The following is a 10,185-nucleotide window of genomic DNA, read 5'->3' as shown; positions in this document are numbered from 1 at the left end:
CTGAAACATTTTTCATTTCTGTTACTTTAATACGTTCCTCAATTTGGCTGTTCTGTTGTTTACATTTCTTATCGACTTCCGTATCCAGAGTGTGTGAAAGTTCTGGTGATTTTAAATTAAACTCGTCGCGTATCCGTGTTGCGTTTTCTGAACATTGTTCAGTGACTGCATTAATTTCATCTCTAAGTGATTCTGTTGTGGCTGCATGTGTATTACTTAATTCTTGTGCAACAGATCTAATTTGTTCACTACTGTTACTAGCACAAGCCTCAATTTCGTCACGTAATTGCTCTTTAGTATCATGACGTTGCACGGTAACAGCTGTAATCTGTTCACTAAGTTGTTTGTTCTGTTCGTTAAGGTTGTCGTGTTTTTCATGCAACAGTTTGAAACTTTCATTAAGTTGTTTGATCGACCTGTCATATTTTTCATTAAGTTGTTCGAAACTTTCACTAAGTTGTTTGTGATTGTTGTCTTGCTTATCATTCGACTGTTTGGAATTTCTGTCTATTTTTTCATTCATTTGTCCTAATAATGCCATAACTTGATGCCACCCACTTGATCCCCTACTCTATTCTCTGTGCTGTGTGATGGTGTATCTGCTTTTGTCGCGTTTTGTGTAACCAGTTGGTCATTCTCTGATTCTTGAAAAGGTTCGCCACTTGGATGCGCACTGTTATTCACTACACCGGAATCAAATAAATCTGACGTATTATGACTACACCGTTCATTTTCGTTAAAAACATTTATCTGTCCGTTACGTAAATTTTGCAAACCTGGTGTGTCAAACTGGGCAGCGTTCATTGTATCGGAACGTGCCGCGTCATCAATTGTCGTTAAATTAACTGAGGACACAATTGAATTTATTTGTTCATCATTAGGATCAAAATCATTACTAGTGGTCGGTACACACTGATTGTCTGCAATTAGGGGATTATCATTAAGACACTGAGTGTCACAAGTATTATCGGTCAAATTATTCGAGTCGGCTATTTCACTCATTGTACATCGCGATGTACTATTAACAGTTTTCTGCGGCATTTTTCACAAATCAAAATTAAGCACAAATGAAACAAAGACAATGCAAAAATGCAACAAACACAAATACAACAAAGAGCAACAAATTGTCAATGATCTGTGAAAGAAAGAGTGACAAATTAGTAAATGCGTTGCGCCAGATGCAAACTACATTGAAGTAAATAAGAGCAGATATATGACTACTTGTCAGAAGATTCACAAAGAAATACGATCCTGGCAGGGTCGCCAAGTGTAACCTCCCCACAAAAATAATAATTAAGTGAATTTTAAATATTGTAACCTCTGAACAAAATTAGTTCCCATTTATTGTCTCCGTGCAGAAATGCATTCACATTTAATGTACCCACAAAATTCTTTTCTCATTTAATGTTAAGTTCGAAACAGAAAAACTCCTAAACCCAAAAATAATAAAAAAATTCAGTAACCTGGTAAATTTTATGACGACAGCAGCGTTGCGCCTCGGCCCTGTATTCTGAATAAAGAAAGCAAAAATTCTTACCTCAATAAAAACTGCGAATATATCTGCTCTTATATAAAAAATTTTCGGCACAGCTCCGTGCAATGCTGGCCTATGCTTTGTGATCCATGAAAGGAAAGATAATCCACTGAATAAAATCTTTAAATTGAAATGAATGCTTTTAAAAAAAAAATTACTTTATATTATAAAAATTATTATTGGGGTATTTTTAAATGAAATTGAATCACAGTTAACATACATTACTAGATATGCGCAAGGCTGCTTCTTCACCTTCTACAATAATACTCATCCTCCAGAGTCCCGACCAGAGCAGACTGCCGACAAGCGCAGACACGCGCCGACTACTGCCGGCTCACGCAGACTACTCAAGACTACTGCCCACTAGCGACAAGCAACAACTAACTACACACTGCTCTCTGGTCAGAGACTCTCCTAAGTCTTGCCTGTTGCAGGCAGCGCATATAGCGCATACCTCTTACAACGTCAACAAATGAAAACGACCCCCACGTTCTTTGCCGAGGTATTATTTTCTGATGAGTCTACATTCCCAAACCATGGTAACGTTCATCAGCATACAGCATAACTTGCAGTGCTGGGGAGTAGACCACTGCCACTTGTTATGCCAAGTTGAGTATCAGACCATCAACATCCTTGGTCAGTTAACGTTTGGTATGGCATCAAGGGGAAAAAACTAATTGTTTCGTATTTTATCGACAGCAAGTTGAATGGATGCAAATATCGAACATTTTTGGAACAGAAACTACTGGTAGTACTGTAGGATGTTGCTCTGCGGGTTGGACAACGTAGGTGGTATCAGCACGTCGGTTTATCAGCGCATTACACAATTGACACTCGGGAGTTGGTTGGCTGGTTTAAAAGAGGGAGGAAGGGACCAAACTGTTAGATCATCGGTCCCTTGCTCTGAGTAAAACAACGCTACAAGGGTGAGAATAGAACAACCGAGACTGACAACACAAAACGGAGAGAAAGTAAAAACCAAAAGAGCGACGGAAGGGCAACAAACACTTAAATGGACAAAAGGGGACAAGAAAACCACAGAAACGCAAGAAACAGGTAGAAGAGATTAAAACGACGAAAGAGATTACCATGGCTGTCTGACCAAGAGAATAAAAAGGAGAAGCCAGCCGCTCTGCAACACATTGAAACCTCCAGCCTAAAAGCACTGGGGTGGAGGACACAGAGGGACAAAAGGCGTGAGCTGAAACTTATACCAAATAATAAAACCCACACTCACGAATAAAACGTAAAACTAAATCAGCCGATGAGGCGTTGTCAGATAAAATTAGCGGCAACGAATCCGGTAACCGAAGATTTCGCTGCAGAGCAGTCAAAGAACACTGTAAACCGGGCGCCGCATCGACACTGAGGCGGGTCTTCACGGCGCATGAGGTAGCCAATGCGTACTGAGACTATGCCATTCCGTCTCCCAAAGCCGAAAAACCTGGCGGCCCAAAAACGAACGCAGGTCAGTTATTGGAATGCCGATCTCCATAACCGGTTTCCGTGTAGCCTGTTTGTCCAGCCTGTCAGCAAGCTCGATGCCTGGGATTCCGACGTGTCCTGGGGTCCACACAAACACCACTGAACGACCGGGCCGTTCCAGGGCATAAATTGACTCCTGGATGGTCGCTACCAAAGGATGACGAGGGTAGCACTGGTCGATAGCTTGTAGGCTACTCAAGGAGTCAGCCCACAGAAGAAACGACTCCAAGGCATGAACGGATGTGCTAAAGAGCACGACATGTAGCCACCAGCTCTGCAGTCAAAACACTGCAGCTATCTGGGAAGGAATGCTGCTCAATATGTCCTCCATGGACATACGCGAAACCGTCGTGTGAACCTCATCATGGCTTCGGTATATGTCAAGAATCGAGAGGAAGTGACAGCAGACAGCCACGGGGTGAACTGAGTCCTTTGGACCTTGTGAAAGGTCAAGGAAAAGCCGTGGCCTAGGTCTACACCATGGAGGTGCACGCGAATGGACCTCGAGTGGTAAAGGTAAGGACTCCAGTTCGAAGAGAAGGGATTGGACACGAAACTGCAATTTGAAGCCCTGACCTGGGCCGGCGATGCGAGAGATGAACCGCCGTGGGTGGGAAAAGGAGATGGTGATTCGGATGCGCAGAGGAACTACGAACGTGTGCAAGGCAACTGGCGACCAATTGTGCACTCCTAACGTGCAATGGAGGGACTCCGGCCTCCAAAAGGACGCTGGTCACCGGACTCGTCCTAAAAGCTCCTGTCGCAAGGCGAACGCCACAGTGGTGCACTGGGCCGAGTAAACGCAACGCTGAGGGCGGCGCTGAACCATAAACCACACTCCCATAGTCAAGGCGGGATTGAACGAGGGCTCTGTAGAGCTGCAGCAGCGTAGAGCAATCTGTACCCCAGTTGGTGCTGCTCAAGCAGCGGTTGGCATTTATGTGCTGCCAGCACTTCCGCTTAAGCTGAGCAGTACGAAATGCCGAAGTCGTCTGCACACAAAGAAGGTGAGGCGGACGGTCCTACAGCTGCTGCTAGACCATTAGTGGCCACTAAAAACAGTGAGTTGGTCCAGATTTGGGAAGGTGATGTATGGCACCCAATAGTCGAGAAATATCTCTCGCAACACTGCTGCTTCGGTCGTCTGATAAGTTGGCGAATGCGGGCACGGAGCCGTTTGTAGGCTATGAGGTGCTCCAGGGAAGGGTGCGGCTTATGCCGCTGTAGAGCTCGCCGACGCTCCTTAGCTGCTTCAGCAACTTCCGGCGACCACCAAGGGACTGCCTTCGCCAGGGGCACCCTACAGAGCGAGGGATCGTGTTTTCTGCCACAGGAACGATTGTTGTAGTCACCTGCCCAACTATTAAATCGATGGTACCATGTGGGGGGATTCAACGGTGACAACAGAGGTGAAATTTTCCCAGTCCGCCTTGTTTAAAGCCCATCTGGGTAGGTGTCCGTGTGCCTGACGCCGGGGCAGTGACAGGAAGATGGGGAAGTGGTCACTACCACACAGGTCGTCATGTGCTCTCCAGCGGATAGATGGGAGAAGGCCAGGACTGCAAATGGAGATATCAATGGCCGAATATGTGCCATGTGCCATACTGAAATGTGTGGGGGCACCTGTATTTAAGAGGCAGAGGTCGAGTTGTGACAGTAAATTTCCGGCATCTCTGCCTCGGCCAATAAGCATGGTACCACCCCACGAAGGGTTATGAGCGTTAAAATCTTCCAAGAGTAGGAAAGGTTTAGGGAGTTTATGAATCAGTGCTGCCAATGCGCTCAGGGATACTACACCATCTGGAGGAAGATATAGCTTGCAGACAGTTACTACCTGCGTCGTCCTTATCCTGACAGCCTCAGCTTCAAGAGGGGTTTGAATCTGTGGAGGGCAGGGGTCCACGTTTTCGGGAACCAGGTTTCCTGGAGGGCAATGCAGAAAGCAAGTGTAAAGCTTAAGAGTTGCCGTAGCTCTGCCAGGTGATGGAAAAAACCGCGGCAATTCAGCTGGAGGATGACGGCGTCGTGAGGCTGGGAAGGCACTAAGCGCGCAAGGAGGCAAGTTATGCTTCAGGGCCACCTGCAGCCACCGATTGAGTATTTGTAGCCATTTCTATGATGGATGAGGCATCAGTGAGATCCAGGTCCTCAGTGGACGCTAAGATCTCAACTGCATCCTCAGATGCAGAATTGAAAGGGAGTGATGGTATTGGGAACACCAAAGGTTCCTGTTCATTAATAGACTACTTCTTAGTTTTCTTGCTCTCACACTTCTCCTTAGGGCCTTTCTGGGAATATTATTCCGAAGCAGCTTCAGGCACGGAGGAAGACCGTGAAGCTCTTCGTCCAGCAGCTTTTGGATAATTGAGCCACTTGCGAGTGTCTGCCGTGGCATTAGTGGAGACCTTGAGAGAGAGGGTCCCAAGGGACCCCTTCTGCAAGAGAGGAACCAGAGGAGGCTGTTGCTTCTCCAGCAGGGGGAGGAGACTGATGACCCCTGCATTTGGTGGGGGGGGGGGGGGGGGGGGGAGGTCCTTGCTTCCAAAGTAGGTACTTCGGGAGCAACGAAGGAAGATTTTTGAACAACACGGTTATGGATTAACAGCGATTAATATAAATTAACTTAATATTAAGAAAACAGTCTTAATCGCGTTTTTTATTTATTTAGTGCCGACCGGTTTCAGCCCATCGCAGGGGCCCACTTCAGGGAGAACATACTGTGAAATTACAATATATGTCTTAGACAAGACTAATGATAACTATCTTAAAAGGGTATTACGTAAATATAATGTTTTACCTACTGATCGACTGCTGGTGGGATCACGTCTACCAAGGTGTGACAGGAAACTGTGAGGAATTTACCTTATGTCTGGATTTATATAATAAGCTATGAGCACGTGAGCGTACGCCACGCCTCCAGTGGTGACCGATGGTAGACGTCTAGGCATAAAAATTGAAATATAATTTGTGTTAAGATTTCAATGCAAAGAAACCATGTTTATTTTAAAAGACACTGTTAGATAAATAAACATTAAAAAGTATGAGGAAATACTTTTCAACGTCAGAACGTCAGAACGTTAGTAAGTTACCTTATCTTCATTCGTAATATACTATGGGAGAAGGATAATAATTTCCTGTCTGTATTCTATTTACTTTGTGCTTATTTATATCCTATTTCTATTATTTAATAACGTAACAATTTTAAGTGTGCCTATCTGTAATCGTATATACAGAGCCCTCTAGTCCAGTTACTATGGACGCCGTCGCCATGGTAGTGGCCCAACATGGCTGCCCTCTCTGCTAAGATGTTACCTGTTGCCTAGTCCAGGCCCTATTGACATTGTAGCGGTGAAATATGGCTGCCCCCTTTGCCACGCTGCTGTCCGTCGCTTAGGCAACGACAGGATCGATACACACTTTGGAGAGAATCCATCGTCGTAGTGCAAAAGATGGTGGCAGCCTACAATGTGTATAGAGGCACCCAACAAATATACGAACATTTTGGCTGCATATTTAGTTTGATTGTATAAACGATATTTAGTGAGTGACGATGTATTGAGAGTTATTCTAACGCGATTAAGACTGTTTTCTTAATACTAAGGAAGATCTGCCCCCTACAACCACGTGGCGGACGTATTCTGGTGGCCCGGAGGACCCACTGTGCGTGGCACAGACTTAGGAACCACTGGCACTTGGGACGGCGATGGCGACGTAGCTGCAGCGTGTGTCAATGTTAACCGAATGGGGTGTAATCTTTCAGATTTACGTTTAGCCTCTGTGTAAGTCGGCAACGGCCTTGCCGCAGTGGATGCACCGGTTCCCGTCAGATCACCGAAGTTAAGCGCTGTTGGGCGTGGTCGGCGCTTGGATGGGTGACCAACGAAGCCGCCATGTGCTGTTGCCCTTTTTGCGGAGTGCACTCAGCCTCGTGATGCCAGTTGAGGAGCTACTCGATCGAATAGTAGCGGCTTCGGTCAGGAATACCATCATAGCGACCGGGAGAGCAGTGTGCAGACCCCATGCCCCTCCTATCTGCATCCTCCTCTGAGGATGACACGTCGGTCGGATGGTCCCGGTAGGCCACTTGTGGCCTGAAGACGGAGTGCTTTTGTGTAAGTCAGTCAGTCCAGGGTCTTGTACTCTATGATTTTTCGCTCCTTTTGGAGTACTGGGCAGTCTGGCGAGGAGGGGGAGTGGTGCTCTCCACAGTTGATGCAAGTGGGAGGTGGTGCACATGGAGTATCTGGGTGCAGTGGACGTCCTCAGTGTCGACTTTGCGCTGGAATTGTAGCGGGATGACATATGCCCAAACTTCCAGCACTTAAAGCACTACATAGAGGATATTTGTACCCGTGGTCTAGGGGTAGCGTCTTTGATTCACAATCAAAACGTCTTCGGTCCCGGGTTCGATCCCCGCCACTGCCTAAATTTTTATAAATAATCAGCATTGGCAGCCGAAGACTTCCGGCATAAGAAGTCAGCCTCATTCTGCCAACGGCCTTGTCAAAGAGGGCGGAGGAGCGGATAGAGGTTCAGGGCACTCTCTTGTCCTAGGGGTGGGAAATTTGCCCCTAAAGGAGGAAGAATCAGCAATGATCAACGACATGAGGATGCAGAAGGCAATGGAAACCACTGCATTAAAGACACGTAACGTGTATCCACAGGACATGTGGCCTGTATTTGAAGAAGTGTCATGATGATCTCTCCATTGGCAAAAGATTCCAGAATAATCCCCCATTCGGATCTCCGGGAGGGGACTGCCAAGGGGGAGGTTACCATGAGAAAAAGATTGAATAATCAACGAAAGGACAATGTTCTACGAGTCGGGGCGTGGAATGTCAGAAGCTTGAACATGGTAGGGAAACTAGAAAATCTGAAAAGGGAAATGCAAAGGCTCAATCTAGATATAGTAGGCGTCAGTGAAGTGAAGTGGAAGGAAGACAAGGATTTCTGGTCAGATGAGTATCAGGTAATATCAACAGCAGCAGAAAATGGTATAACAGGTGTAGGATTCGTTATGAATAGGGAGGTAGGGCAGAGGGTGTGTTATTGTGAACAGATCAGTGACCGGGTTGTTCTAATCAGAATCGACAGCAGACCAACACCGACAACGATAGTTCAGGTATACATGCCGACGTCGCAAGCTGAAGATGAACAGATAGAGAAAGTGTATGAGGATATTTAAAGGGTAATGCAGTATGTAAAGGGGGACGAAAATCTAATAGTCATGGGCGACTGGAATGCAATTGTAGGGGAAGGAGTAGAAGAAAAGGTTACAGGAGAATATGGGCTTGGGACAAGGAATGAAAGAGGAGAAAGACTAATTGAGTTCTGTAACAAGTTTCAGCCAGTAATAGCGAATACCCTGTTCAAGAAACACAAGAGGAAGAGGTATACTTGGAAAAGGCCGGGAGATACGGGAAGATTTCAATTAGATTACATCATGGTCAGACAGAGATTCCGGAATCAGATACTGGATTGTAAGGCGTACCCAGGAGCAGATATAGACTCAGACCACAATATAGTAGTGATGAAGAGTAGGCTGAAGTTCAAGACATTAGTCAGGAAGAATCAATACGCAAAGAAGTGGGATACGGAAGTACTAAGGAATGACGAGATACGTTTGAAGTTCTCTAACGCTATAGATACAGCAATAGGGAATAGCGCAGTAGGCAGTACAGTTCAAGAGGAATGGACATCTCTAAAATGGGCCATCACAAAAGTTGGGAAGGAAAACATAGGTACAATGAAGGTAGCTGCGAGGAAACCATGGGTAACAGAAGAAATACTTCAGTTGATTGATGAAAGGAGGAACTACAAACATGTTCCGGGAAAATCAGGAATACAGAAATACAAGTCGCTGAGGAATGAAATAAATAGGAAGTGCAGGGAAGCTAAGACGAAATGGCTGAAGGAAAAATCTGAAGACATCGAAAAAGATATGATTGTCGGAAGGACAGATTCAGCATACAGGAAAGTCAAAACAACCTTTGGTGACATTAAAAGCAACGGTGGTAACATTAAGAGTGCAACGGGAATTCCACTGTTAAATGCAGAAGAGAGAGCAGATAGTTGGAAAGAATACATTGAAAGCCTCTATGAGGGTGAAGATTGGTCTGATGTGATAGAAGAAGAAACAGGAGTCGATTTAGAAGAGATAGGGGATCCAGTATTAGAATAGGAATTTAAAAGAGCTTTGGAGGACTTACGGTCAAATAAGGCAGAAGGGATAGATAACATTCCATCAGAATTTCTAAAATCATTGGGGGAAGTGGCAACAAAACGACTATTCACGTTGGTGTGTAGAATATATGAGTCTGGCAATATACCATCTGACTTTCGGAAAAGCATCATCCACACAATTCCGAAGACGGCAAGAGTTGATAAGTGCGAGAATTATCGTACAATCAGCTTCACAGCTCATGCATCGCAGCTGCTTACAAGAATAATGTACAGAAGAATGGGAAAGAAAATTGAGAATGCGCTAGGTGACGATCAGTTTGGCTTTAGGAAAAGTAAAGGGATGAGAGAGGCAATTCTGACGTTACGGCTAATAATGGAAGCAAGGCTAAAGAAAAATCAAGACACTTTCATAGGATCTGTCGACCTGGAAAAAGCGTTCGATAATATAAAATAGTGCAAGCTGTTCGAGATTCTGAAAAAAGTGGGGGTAAGCTACAGGGAGAGACGGGTCATATACAATATGTACAACAACCAAGAGGGAATAATAAGAGTGGACGATCAAGAACGAAGTGCTCGTATTAACAAGAGTGTAAGACAAGGCTGTAGCCTTTCGCCCCTACTCTTCAATCTGTACATCGAGGAAGCAATGATGGAAATAAAAGAAAGGTTCCGGAGTGGAATTAAAATACAAGGTGAAAGGATATCAATGATACGATTCGCTGATGACATTGCTATCCTGAGTGAAAGTGAAGAAGAATTAAATGATCTGCTGAACGGAATGAACAGTCTAATGTGTACGCAGTATGGTTTGAGAGTAAACCGGAGAAAGACGAAAGTAATGAGAAGTAGCAGAAATGAGAGCAGCGAGAAACTTAACATCAGGATTGATGGTCACGAAGTCAATGAAGTTAAGGAATTCTGCTACCCAGGCAGTAAAATAACCAATGACGGACGGAGCAAGGAGGACATCAAAAGCAGACTCG

The 10,185-nt window shown here is 45.1% G+C and overlaps 1 pseudogene; it reads left to right on the top strand.

Annotated features, from left to right (window-relative positions):
* Positions 1-6,805: 6,805 nt before the first annotated feature.
* LOC124558100 lies at positions 6,806-6,923 on the top strand (annotated as a pseudogene).
* Positions 6,924-10,185: the final 3,262 nt, after the last annotated feature.

The sequence above is a fragment of the Schistocerca americana genome, chromosome 1, assembly GCF_021461395.2.
Source record: "Schistocerca americana isolate TAMUIC-IGC-003095 chromosome 1, iqSchAmer2.1, whole genome shotgun sequence".
NCBI classification, from domain to species: domain Eukaryota; kingdom Metazoa; phylum Arthropoda; class Insecta; order Orthoptera; family Acrididae; genus Schistocerca; species Schistocerca americana.
The sequence above is the reverse complement of the archived record's forward strand: the minus strand, read 5'-3'. Positions and strand labels throughout refer to the sequence as shown.